General features: G+C 50.3%; 1 long non-coding RNA gene across 1 annotated transcript; it reads right to left on the bottom strand.

Moving 5' to 3' along the window:
- Positions 1-902: 902 nt before the first annotated feature.
- Positions 903-13,373, bottom strand: LOC141264290 (uncharacterized). The gene is made up of 4 exons (XR_012319877.1): positions 13,281-13,373; positions 12,531-12,663; positions 10,605-10,752; positions 903-1,758 (listed from the first exon to the last, which is right to left on the bottom strand). It is a non-coding gene; the product is annotated as an uncharacterized lncRNA (long non-coding RNA).
- Between the last annotated feature and the right edge of the window lie 332 nt (positions 13,374-13,705).

Genomic DNA, 13,705 nt, shown 5'->3' with positions numbered 1-13,705 from the left:
TTGAAGTGTACAAACAAAAAAAAGGTGAAAAGACATGATAAACAAAATATAATTATCTGAATAAAATTACATAGCATAGGTTAGTAAAACTATATCAATTCTAAAATAATTCATATGAAATTATGTATAAGTAAATTACAAGTAAGTGAATACATATGTAAAAATGAAACACATCATTATAACTCAGATGTGAATGAAATATATATTATTATTTATCATTATAGCGCCATTTATTCCATGGCTCTTTACATGTGAAATGGGGTATACATAATAAAAAACAGGTACAATAATCTTTGACCAATACAAGTCAGTGACTGGTACAAGAAGAGAGAGGACCCTGCCCGCGAGGGCTCACAGTCTACAAGGGATGGGTGAGGATACAGTAGGTGAGGGTACAGCTGGTCGTGCAGCAGTATGGTGGAACGAGAGTTACTGCAGGCTTGTTAGAAGAGGTGGGTCTTCAGGTTCCTTTTGAAGGTTTCCACGGTAGGCAAGAGTCTGATATGTTGGGGTAGAGAGTTCAAGAGTAGGGGGGATGCATGGGAGAAATCTTGTATGCAATTGTGGGAAGAGGAGATAAGAGGGGAGTAGAGAAGGAGATCTTGTGAGGATCGAGGTTGTGTGTAGGTAAGTACCGGGAGACTAGGTCACAGATGTATGGCGGAGACATGTTGTGGATGGCTTTGTATGTCATGGTTAGGGTTTTGAACTGGAGTCTATGGGAAATGGGGAGACAGTGGAGGGATTGACAGAGAGGAAAGGCCGGGGAATAGCGGGGGAGAGGTGGATTAGTTGGGTAGCAGAGTTTAGGATAGATTGGAGGGGTGCGAGAATGTTAGAAGGGAGGCCACAAACCAGGAGGTTGCAGCAGTTGAGGTGGGAGATGATGAGGGCGTGCACTAGTGTTTTTGCAGATTCTTGATTAAGGAATGTGCGGAAATATTTTTGAGTTGGAGTCGGCATGAAGTGGAAAGGCCTTGGATATGTGGTTTGAAGGACAAATCTGAATCAAGGGTTACCCCAAGGCAGCGAGCTTGCGGGACTGGGGAGAGTGAGCAGCTACTGACTTTGATGGATAGGTCTGTTGGGGAGGTTGAGTAAGATGGTGGAAAGATGATGAATTCTGTTTTATCCATGTTAAGTTTTAGAAATCTATCAGAGAAGAAAGATGAAATTGCTGATAGACATTGTGGGTTTCTGGTTAATAAGGAAGTGATATCGAGTCCAGGGAGTTAGATCTGTGTGTCATCAGCATAGAGATAACACTGAAAGCTGTGGGACTCTATGAGCTGTCCCAGGCCAAAGGTGTAAATGGAGAAGAGCTGGGGGCCGGGAATTGAACCTTGGGGGACACCGACAGAGGGCGAGATGAGAAAATGGTGTGTGAGTGGGAGACATTGACTGTCCGATGTAAATCAATTAGCCCCATATCAAATATGTGGTATTCAGTCTCATATCAGATAGGTGGCTCCCAAACTACAATGGCCTCAATTTATCACTCTAGTTCTAAAGATAAAAGAAAACAAAGCAAAAAACTCATACATTACTATGCTCCACATATGGCTTTACAAGATGATTGATGTGCCTCAAGAACATCATCATCCAAGGCCTTTTAAGGATTACTTAGACACACCTGAGGTGTTTGAGTATTCAGTCAGTGTAATATTGTGTTCAGTTGCCGTGTGTCTTGGACTATCCACCATCCAGCTCTTTCTCCTTCAACTGCATCTGCACTGCAAACTGCTTCTGGGCAAACTGCTTCATGAATATGAAACCAAAATCATCATCAGTGCATGAATACATCACCAGAGCCATCAACAGTACATAAAAATGGTGCCAGAACCATCATCAGTAAATTTATAGGTCATTAAAACCACCATCAGTACATGGATACATCACCAGAACCACCATCAATATATAAATGTGTCACCAGAACCACTATCAGTACATTAGTGTGTGTCACCCTACCTGGATGCCACAAGTGTAATAAAGCTGTGTCTGAGAGCAAGGGGGAGGTTCTCTGGTTAGGGGAACATTAGCATGCAATGCCTCCTGTCTCAGGCCAGTAGGGGGAGCAGGCTGCCCCTATAAAAACTGGTACTGGGGACAGGGTTAGGGAGAACTGGATTGCCTGTCTCAGCTCTGAGACGTGTCCCAGAGTGGAGCAGGGACAGAAAGTTGATTGCACCTAAGAGGAAGTGTGGCAGTAGGAGAGAGCCACCAGCCAGAGACAAGAGGCGAAGAGAGCCTGTCTTGGCAGAGAAAAGACTTAATTTCACCAGACTTTGGTGTCTGAGGCTGGAAGGATTCCACATCCCCCAGCAGAGAACCAGTCCGCAAGGGACTATACATTCCTTGGCCTAAGAAGCCTGGAGGCCCTGCCACAACCGAAGGGACCAGTAAAGCCGTACAAGGCTGGGAGCAGAAAGGAACCCACGTCGCAGGCCATACAGGCGAGAAAACACGGAAAGCTCGGAAACGTGGGCTGTTATCCTATCAGGAGGAGATAGTCAGAAGGAGCGCAGAAAGCACGGTAGGCCTACACCCTCACCCTGACCAGGGCCAATTTCCCCGTTGCTCTCAGACATCCAGGTCCCCTCCTAGCTGGGACTGTTTATGGGTCAGTTCGCCTGTTTCAGTAAAGACCCTGGACTGCAACTTGTTGTCTGTGTGCTCCTTGCTCCTCCAGCACTATCAGCACCGGGACTCTCACTACCATCACTCCCACCATCCACTATACTGCCCTGGGGCCGCACTCTTCCCGTGGGGAGTCACACTACCCTAGCTGCACACCTCATCAGCCCCAGCGGTCTGCATGCAGCGGCGGTTCCTAATAACCGCAATCCACGGGTGGCGTAGTCGGACATAATCAGTATAACGGACTACCACTGGCCTGACCACCCTGTGCCACGGAACCGGGTTGCCACTACTACTCCCATCGTTCCCTATTGCCCGGATCCGAGTGCCCCACGGCCCAGGGGGCGAGTCAGCTTTGGCGTAGTTGGCAGGATCAATATAACGGACTACCACTGGCCTGACCACCCTGAGCCACGGAACCGGGTTGCCACTACTACTCCCATCGTTCCCTATTGCCCGGATCCGAGTGCCCCACGGCCCAGGGGGCGAGTCAGCTTTGGCGTAGTCGGCAGGATTTCGTGCCCGCAACCACCGGGTACTGCGTGCCTGAAAAAGACTTTTGTAACTTACCTGTGGCGAAGTTTCCCGCCGTCCGGAGTCGTTTCCCGCCATCCGGAGCCGATTCCCGCCATCAGACGCCATCTTGGACCGTTTCCCGCCGTCTTCTGCCGTCTTCCCGCCATCCGCAGCTGTTTCCCGCCATCGGATGCCATCTTCAGGACGCCGCGCGGGAAGAAGAGGGGCGTGGACGTCAAAACCGCGCGAGATCCGAAGCTCCGCCCCACGCACCGACGCTGCGCAAGGTCCTGGAAGGGAGAGAGAGCGACGCTGACGTCATCAGGACGCGACGCCAGGTCCTCGTCCATAGCAGCAGCAGCGGAGCCGCGGCCTACAGAAGAGGATCGTCGGAAGGTAGGCCACGCTTAACTAAGGGGGGAGGAAGATGTCGGACACAGAGGAGCCCACTACCACCAACGCAGCTGCAGCAGCGGTGATGCCCTTTTCCCTGCCTTACATCCCTGGAGCGGCCTGGCTGCCCAAATACTCAGGGGAGTCCCATGCCCTAACTGACTTCAAGGAAAGGCTATACAGTTTGTTCCACGTTTACCCACTTACAGAGGAACAGAAGGTCAGCATATTGACAGGGCAGTTAACTGGCGCAGCCCAAAGGGAGGTAAAATCATGGCCCATTGAGGAGAAAGGGACTGTGAAGGGTATTCTGGCCCGGCTGCGGGGTACCTTTGATACACGTACCTCCGCTGAGATTAAAATGAGGTTCTATGGATGTAAGCAGCGGGCACAGGACAGCATCAGAGACTATGCCCTAAATCTGCAGGAAGCCTTGAGGGCTATTCAACAAACTGACCCTGGCAGTGTGCAGGAAACGGATAAACTGCTTACAGAACAATTCATAGAGGGTCTGCTGTCTAGCGCCCACAGGGCCCAACTGCGCCTCATGTTCTTTCAGAACCCCGACCTGACCTTTGCCCAATTTAAGGACAGGGCCATAAGGGTGCTCCGTGAATCTGCAACCAGTGGCGCTATAAACCCCCGGCGCCCTGCTATCACCTACCACCAGGAGGCGGCGCCCTCCTCTATGGACTCCGTGGAGGCTGATGCACAGGCCCTGAACCAAGCCCCGTCGAAAGGCCTGCACCACCAAGTCCAGGAGCTGACCAGGAGCGTCGCGGCATTGACCAGGACTGTCCAGGCGTTGCAAGTGGACCCGTCAAGACCCATCGAGCTGACTTCAAGTCCGGAGGATGTCCCGTGGCGTCGACAGAGGAGGATCCCGTCCTTCCGAGGGAGGCCTACAGACCGCTACGCAGAGGATGGACAGCCCATTTGCCGTCGATGCAACCAGCCCGGACACATTTCCAGGTACTGTAATTTAAACGGGTCCAACCTGGGGCAGAGGGCCAACCCCCAGGCATAAGATCACCAGGCCCTTACAATTGGCGTAATAAGTACGTTGGGGGGCGCCCGGTTTTACCCGTGGTGCTGGACGGTATCCCCATGAGCGCCTTGCTGGATACTGGGTCACAAGTAACCACTATCCCTTATGTACTTTTTAAGCAGTATTGGACTGATGCTGATATCACACGGTATCCAGACAGTAACTTGAGCATCATCGCCAGTAATGGCTTACTCGTGCCGCAGATGGGGTTCAAGGAGATGACCATTAAAATTGGTAAAGTTGAACTGCCGGCACAGGGAGTGATTATTGTGGACATTGACCGTCATGAAAGTCACCCTAAAATAACTGTGGGTACTAACATCATTGAAAATTGTCTTTCAGAAGTAATTGTAATTCTACAACAGGTGGCGGTGAATGCTAGTTCCAGCCAAAAGAGAGTCCTCAACAAGGAGATAAAAGCCCTGATGAGACGGCAGCAGGTAGAACTGTCTGGTGGTGAGATCGGTAGCGTAAGACTCAGTGATCCATTCCCCATTTCCATGCCTCCCAAAAGTGAAATGATGATCTGGTGTCGGACTGCAATCGGGTTGAGAGGTAGAGACTACCAAGCCATGGTAGAACCCGTGTACTCAGACAGCAGGCCCACCATTTTGACAGCCCGGGGGGTGGTTGATGTCCGTCATGGGAGGGTGCCCGTCCGCATCCTCAACATTGGGGAGAGGGAAGTACACTTACCCAGGTACGCTACACTCGCCAAACTGTTTGTTGTTGAACACCAAGCTATCAGGGCCGTGGAACCCTTGCCTCCATCTCCACAGGCGGAGGGTAATGGCTCCCAGAAACAAAAGGAGGACTGGTGCCAGAAACTCCATGTGGGTGCTGACTCCACTCCCCTGCACCAAAAACAAGGAGTCTACCGGGTGGTACAGGAGTACGAGAGAGTCTTTAGTAAGCACCCGCTGGACTTCGGCAGAGTAAAGGGGATAGAACACCACATCCCCACCGGGAGCCACCCACCAATAAAAGAGAGGCACAGACCTGTACCCCCTGCACATTATCAGAACGCAAAGGGCATGCTAAGAGAGATGAAAGAATCTGGGGTTATTAGAGACAGCTGTAACCCCTGGGCAGCCCCTTTGGTTCTGGTCAAAAAGAAAGAAGGCACCATGAGAATGTGCGTGGACTATAGACAAATCAACCGTATCACCCACAAAGACGCATATCCGCTGCCTAGAATAGAAGAGTCTTTAGCCGCACTAAAATCTGCTAACTTCTTTTCTACTTTGGACCTTACTAGCGGGTACTGGCAGGTTCCTGTGGCAGAGGCTGACAAGGAGAAGACCGCCTTCACCACCCCGATGGGACTGAGCGAATTCAACTGTATGCCTTTCGGGCTCTGCAATGCACCAGGGACCTTCCAGCGGCTGATGGAATGCTGTCTAGGGCACCGAAACTTCGAGACGGTCCTCCTTTACCTGGACGATGTGATCGTCTATTCGAAGACCTACGAGGACCACCTAAAGCACCTGTCTGAGGTGTTCGAAGCCCTGGCAGGCTATGGCCTGAAGGTGAAACCATCGAAGTGTCACCTGCTGAAACCGAAGGTCCAGTACCTAGGGCACGTGGTAAGCGCGGAAGGAGTGGCCCCCGACCCTGACAAGGTCATGGCAATCAAGAGCTGGCCAAGCCCCTCGAACATCAAAGAGGTGAGACAGTTTCTCGGGTTGGTAGGCTACTACCGAAGGTTCATCCCCGGGTTCACTAAGATGGCAGCTCCTATGCAGGACCTCCTGATCGGACAGTCTAAGTCCCGAAGACAAAAGCCACCCTTCAAGTGGGATAAACCGGAAGAGGAGTCCTTCCGCCAGCTAAAGTTGGCCCTCACAGGGGATGAGATCCTGGCCTACCCTGATTATGGCCAGCCTTTCATTCTCCACACAGATGCCAGTAATGTGGGACTGGGAGCCGTGCTGTCCCAAAACCAACAGGGCAGAGAACGGGTGATCGCATACGCCAGCCGGAAGCTGAGGCCCACCGAAAGGAACCCGGAGAATTACAGCTCCTTCAAGCTAGAATTCTTGGCGGTGGTGTGGGCCGTGACGGAACGCTTCAAGCATTACCTGGCCTCCGCAAAGTTCACCGTGTACACGGACAACAACCCGTTGACACACCTGGACAATGCAAGACTGGGTGCCCTGGAACAGCGGTGGATGGCCCGTCTCTCCAACTATGACTTCGTGATCAAGTACCGCGCAGGCAAAACCAACGCCAACGCGGACGCCCTATCCAGAATGCCTCACTTACCTGAAGGTGACGAAGACCCAGAAGAGCTGGAAGAGGTAGAACTCCCCGCGTTTCACCGTTATGGAGCCGCTCAACACTCTCACCGCGTGAAGGAGGAGGATCTAACAACTGTGATGATGAATCCCCTACCTCAACACAGCTGGGCCGAAACCCAAGATAGTGATCCTGCTGTCCGCCTGGTGAAAGATCTGCTGACCCAGGAAGACGCCCGCCTAGATCCAGATGCCCCAGAGGAAGCCAAGCAGCTGTGGAAGGAGAAGAGCAAGCTGTTCCTCTACGAAGGCAAGTTGTGCAGAAGGATTGTTAACCACCGGACGCACGAGCTGACCTGGCAAGTCGTGGTCCCAAGGCGAGATGCAGCCATGGTCCTGGGAGCTTACCATGACAGAGCGGGACACTTCGGTTGGAAGAAACTGGAGTTCCTACTAAGAGGAAGGTTCTTTTGGGTCGGCATGAGAGGAGCTGTGGAAAAGTGGTGCAGAGACTGTGGCCCTTGTCACCTGAGGAGGAAGGACCGCACCAGCCAGAAGACACCCTTGAGGCCCATCGTCACCACGCAGCCTCTTGAGCTGGTAGCTCTGGACCACGTCAAATTGGCTCCAAGCCGGTCCGGATACATCTACGCCCTGACAATCGTGGACCACTATTCCCGTTTTCTAGTGGTGGTCCCGGTAAAGGACTTGACAGCCCAAACAGCGGCCAGAACCTTCCAGCAATACTTCTGCCGTCCACACGGGTATCCGGAACAGGTCCTGACAGACCAGGGTCCAGCGTTTGAAGTTGAAATCTTCAAGGAGTTCTGCAACCTCTATGGCTGTAAGAAGATTCGTACAACGCCTTACCACCCCCAAACCAACGGGATGTGTGAGAAGATGAACAATATAGTCATTGATCTCCTGAAGACGTTGCCCCTGGAGGAACGCAGCCTGTGGCCAGAAAAGTTGCCGGACCTGGTAGACATGTACAACAACATCCCGGCTTACCTGATGCGAGCTAGACCAGGTAAGCTGCCCGTAGACCTAGAGATGGGAGTCCTAATACCTGAGGACACCTCCCCGGATGCGGACTGGGATACGGAAAGGCAACTGCAGTACAAGAAGGTACAGGAGAGTGTGGAGAAGAGCCTGGCCCAGGTGAGAGAGAAGCAAGAAAGACTCTTCAATCAACACGCCCCTGCTAGTCCCCTAGAACCTGGTGAGCAAGTCCTAAAGCGAAAAAGAAGGCTACATAAGTTGGACGACCAGTGGGAAAGGGAACCCTACACTGTACTGCAGTCTGACCACGACAACCCAAAGGTGTGCGTGATCACCAAGGACGGAGGAGAAACCACTAGTGTCGTCTCCAGAGACCACCTCAAAAGGTGCCCCGAGCAACTCCGCAGTGCAGAAGAGGATCAGAGTGACCTTGAACCCGCAGAGGACAAGGAAGAAATGATCAGCACCGTTCTCGGAGAGTTCCCTCAGTCCTGGACTCGCATAAATGATGCCATAGTGGTACCCGTCCTGCATTTCCTGCAACCGGCCCAGCAACAACCAACACCAGAGCCGGAAGGTGAAGAGGAGCAAGCGGTTCCAGAGGCAGAAGAGCCTGTTCCAGCAGCCCAGGAGAGTCAACCCTCTGCTGACAGTGAGCCTGCCATGCCTGCGGTAAGCCAAAGGACCCGCAGACAGCTGCCTGCCCTACCTGTACACCCAGCTGGTAGCTGTACCCCTAACGCTAGTGGGGAAAGCCAGGTTGGTCCACCACCAGACAGTGGGTTAAGGAGGTCAACCAGGAGCAAAAAGGGACAGATACCCGCTCGCTGGAGAATATAGAGTGTACTAAAATTGTAAATAACCTTGTTGCCAAATGTTGAATTGTTTGCCAAGTTACCTGCATGTTTATTGATAGTGTGTTTCAGTCTCTTGCAGCAACCGTAAGGACTCACAGGTTATGGACTTTTATAACCGGGACCTTGTATGGACTGCATTCTGAGCCTAACCCAGGAATGAACTAAGACTGTGAAGGACTTGGGGTAGGACAGACCCCCACCTGGTTAAGGCTCCCTGTTGTATTGGTGATATGGACACCCGGTCACAGACCACACTGTGACCTAAAGAACTCAATTTGTGCGCCGTCTGTCCATTAATGTTTTATTGTTATGCATATTGTCTTTGTTTATTGTTTAGTCCCGGAGTACTAAATTTCACTAGGGGGGAATGTGTCACCCTACCTGGATGCCACAAGTGTAATAAAGCTGTGTCTGAGAGCAAGGGGGAGGTTCTCTGGTTAGGGGAACATTAGCATGCAATGCCTCCTGTCTCAGGCCAGTAGGGGGAGCAGGCTGCCCCTATAAAAGCTGGTACTCGGGACAGGGTTAGGGAGAACTGGATTGCCTGTCTCAGCTCTGAGACGTGTCCCAGAGTGGAGCAGGGACAGAAAGTTGATTGCACCTAAGAGGAAGTGTGGCAGTAGGAGAGAGCCACCAGCCAGAGACAAGAGGCGAAGAGAGCCTGTCTTGGCAGAGAAAAGACTTAATTTCACCAGACTTTGGTGTCTGAGGCTGGAAGGATTCCACATCCCCCAGCAGAAAACCAGTCCGCAAGGGACTATACATTCCTTGGCCTAAGAAGCCTGGAGGCCCTGCCACAACTGAAGGGACCAGTAAAGCCGTACAAGGCTGGGAGCAGAAAGGAACCCACGTCGCAGGCTATACAGGCGAGAAAGCACGGAAAGCTCGGAAACGTGGGCTGTTATCCTATCAGGAGGAGATAGTCAGAAGGAGCGCAGAAAGCACGGTAGGCCTACACCCTCACCCTGACCAGGGCCAATTTCCCCGTTGCTCTCAGACATCCAGGTCCCCTCCTAGCTGGGACTGTTTATGGGTCAGTTCGCCTGTTTCAGTAAAGACCCTGGACTGCAACTTGTTGTCTGTGTGCTCCTTGCTCCTCCAGCACTATCAGCACCGGGACTCTCACTACCATCACTCCCACCATCCACTATACTGCCCTGGGGCCGCACTCTTCCCGTGGGGAGTCACACTACCCTAGCTGCACACCTCATCAGCCCCAGCGGTCTGCATGCAGCGGCAGTTCCTAATAACCGCAATCCACGGGTGGCGTAGTCGGACATAATCAGTATAACGGACTACCACTGGCCTGACCACCCTGAGCCACGGAACCGGGTTGCCACTACTACTCCCATCGTTCCCTATTGCCCGGATCCGAGTGCCCCACGGCCCAGGGGGCGAGTCAGCTTTGGCGTAGTCAGCAGGATCAATATAACGGACTACCACTGGCCTGACCACCCTGAGCCACGGAACCGGGTTGCCACTACTACTCCCATCGTTCCCTATTGCCCGGATCCGAGTGCCCCACGGCCCAGGGGGCGAGTCAAGTGCATCACCAGACCATCCATCAGTACATGAATACATCACAAGAACCACTGTCAGTAAATACAACATCAGTACCATCATCAGTACATGAATACATCACCAAAACCACCATCAGTACATAAATACATCACCAGAATCACCATCACTACATGAATACATCACCAAGCTTAGTACAGCAATCAATTGTAATGTCAAGTCAGGCCCATATACATCTGTATCTCATGAACCTACAACTCCCAGTATGTCCTTAACATCTCCCACCATCTCCTTACTTTTGTTATCAGTTATTATCAGACTGTGGACCATACAGGAACCACAGTACTGATGAGACATAGTCAGTATCAACAAGTATCAACATTTACATCCAGGTACCTTATAGGTGACATCTTCTCTGATTGAGTAATTTCTTTCTTTTCATCTCCATCTTGTCCAGGTGCCATGGTGACTTTTCACATCCACAGCTCTTCTCTGCAGGCTTATCTCTTCTCCGGTCTTCTGCAGCACATCTCGACACAGTCACCTTAAAAATAAAAGTGTTATTAAAATGCCCTCTGCATAAAAATATCTGTCCATATTATGACCTAAATAAGTCTCCTATGGTATATGGCCTTCGTACTGTCTGGCCTTATGAGCTACACCTGCCACACTGTATGTCTTAATGAGGTATAACCGCCCCACTGTCTGACATTGTCAGCTATAACCGCCCCACTGTCTGCCATTATCAGATATAACCACCACACCATCTTCCCCTATGAACCACGGCCTATACCATGGCTGTTCCCTCTCCATTGTTTTCCATTACACTCTCTATAGCTCCACACTGTCCCCCTGCTGTGCTAACCTCTCTCCATACTGCCCTCATTTCACTCTGCCCCCTCTCCATATTCATACTGTGTCCCTTTTTAACATTATGTCCTCATCTTACCCACCACGTTGTCCTCTCCAAACTGTAACCCCTCTTCACATTGTCCTCCTACACAGTAACATGGGCACCACAGCTGCCAATACAGTATAATATCCACAACAGCCCCCAATATACACTATGATGTCCATCACAGCCCACCATGCAGTATGATGTCCACTACAGCCCCCCACTATACAGTATGATGGTCCCCACAGCATCCCATACAGTATTATGGCCCCCTGTCACTGATACAGTATAATAGCCCCACAGCTCCTTATATACAATATAATATCCCCCACAACCCCTTGTACAGTATGGTCACCACAGCCCCCAATATAAGGTCCCCAACAGCACCCAATACACTATGGTCACCCTCTTGTTATGTCCCAACAGCCCCTCTTGTAATGTCCCCATAGCTAGCCCCCTCTTGTAATGTCCCATAGCTGTCCACAGCTCGGGACCCAGTCCTTTCTATGCCCTTATTCACACAGAGGTCAACTTTGACACATGGTAAGGTTTTTGATATTAGATAGTGTAGGACTATCCCGAACGGGTTTACCTTGTCATGGTGGGATGGCTTTTATACTATTTTTGATCAAAAAAAGTGTTACTAAGAACCCTATTTCATTTAAATGCACTTGCTTTTTATTTATTTACAGCAGGGTTTTCGTTCATTTTGCTTCTTGTAGGTTTTTCCTTTCCCGGGCGACGCCGACATCAATTATATTCGCGTCTTACAAACGCAAATACAATTGAATGTGGGGAAGGAGAGATGACTGGGGTGCAGGCAGAGTGAGAGCTGAGCAGTGTCAGTGACTGACAATGCTCCCTTATGTGCCCGCGCCCGGCCATCACTGTGCATTATGCCTGCGGCCGGAGGTGGCAGGCGGCTGCAGGTATTCAGCAATGTCAGGGCTTTTTTTTTCTCCGAAATGCGCCCCTCCCCCGGGTAGGCAGGAGGTAGCGCCCTAGGCAGTTGCCTTCCCCTTGTCCCGGCCCTGCTTTTGTGTCCTACTTTTAAACCCATCATATGCGGTAAACATAATGAATTATTTATTCACATTATGCTGCAAATTCCTGTGGATTCTGCAACTACATCTACTGCTTCTGTGACCTGCTGGTTCAATCTGTTGTGCATCTACTGATTTTCAGACCTCTTGATATTCCCATCATTTGCTGTAGCAATGCAAAGTGGTATTTAGAGACTATTCACATTACACTGCAACCACCCCGAAAGATTCCTGTGGCTCCTATAATCTACATCAAAGTTGTCACTGTCCTGCCATTTCCTTTTCATCTGCTCCCCTTGTTCTTTGGTTCTGGTATGCCCTGCCTCGCTTGTGCCTTTGCTGTCCAGTATAGCCTGTAGTCTAGCTCTTCTCTGCTTCACGTACCTTCCAGCCTGCTGTACCAACGTCTTGGATCTGTGTGTTCACCCTGACCTGTGGCTTCATGAATTCACCTCAAGAGGTGGACTTGTCACATCTCCACCAGATGCTTCTTTCTCCAGGCACCATCGTATTCATTCTGCAGAACCAGAAGCTTGTGCTAAGCCTGCCCGTGCAAGCAATTTTAGAGCTTCTAGGCGACCACTGACAGAGCCTCATAACAGAGCTCTAATAAACACATATAATCTATACACAGGCTAGGTGATCAATGTGAAGAGGGTCTGATTGCCGGGGCCCTTACTTTGGATAAAAATGGGGAACCCAAAGTCAAAGATGTTGGCCACTTTATTTTACCAAAAGTGTCAGGGTATTTTTTGTGGCACCTACTCGTGTATAAGTAATACCAATTATCCTCCTGCACTTGATATTACAGTTTTCCTCACAGACTGCACAGCTCTAATATTCTCAAAATGGCAGCTCGTCGAGAAGCAAGTAACCGGATCTTTCTATCAGTGTCCACCAATTAAAAAACACTGCACATGGGAAAGCTGCTTTATAAATGGATGAGGCTTCTGTAACCTGCTGGTCACATCCTCTTCATTAGCAGTCATATTGAGAAAAGGAGTTCTGTACAGTCTGCGAATAAGGTTGCACTAGCAAATCCAGGTGGAGAACCTCTAATTCTTATACCTGTTTCAGAAAATTTTCTGCCATAAGCTGCTGTAGTTATAGAAAAAAACCCTGAGCATTACTTACCCTCCCTAGGTTTAAAGCCGGCTCTCCGCCACTGACCTGGTGTCTGTTATTTGTCTGCAGTGCTGCAGCCAATCAGTGAGCTCAGTGGCTTATGCTGCTCAGCTCAGTGATTGGCAGAAGTGCTGTCGAGGTGACGTTGCAGACTAGCAATAGAGACCGGGGCAGCAGGCGTAAATTCAGTGTCAAACAGGCATTGTGTGTATAGTTTCTTCTACTTAGATTTATGTTGTATTTATTATAAGGAGTCTGCATATTGACAAGTTCATATCAGCTTTTGGTCACAGATTTTAAAGCTAAATAAAGCTAAGTTTATATATTGCATATCTGGGGGGGAATTTCCGCTCGTAAAATCCCTAAGATTTTACAGTATCAGCAAAGTGGGTGAGTTTGACTTAATCTTATTTACACCTACTGCAATCAGCGAA

The sequence above is a fragment of the Phyllobates terribilis genome, unplaced genomic scaffold (assembly GCF_046119375.1).
Source record: "Phyllobates terribilis strain yellow unplaced genomic scaffold, ASM4611937v1 Scaffold_4__5_contigs__length_816908805, whole genome shotgun sequence".
NCBI classification, from domain to species: domain Eukaryota; kingdom Metazoa; phylum Chordata; class Amphibia; order Anura; family Dendrobatidae; genus Phyllobates; species Phyllobates terribilis.
The sequence above is the reverse complement of the archived record's forward strand: the minus strand, read 5'-3'. Positions and strand labels throughout refer to the sequence as shown.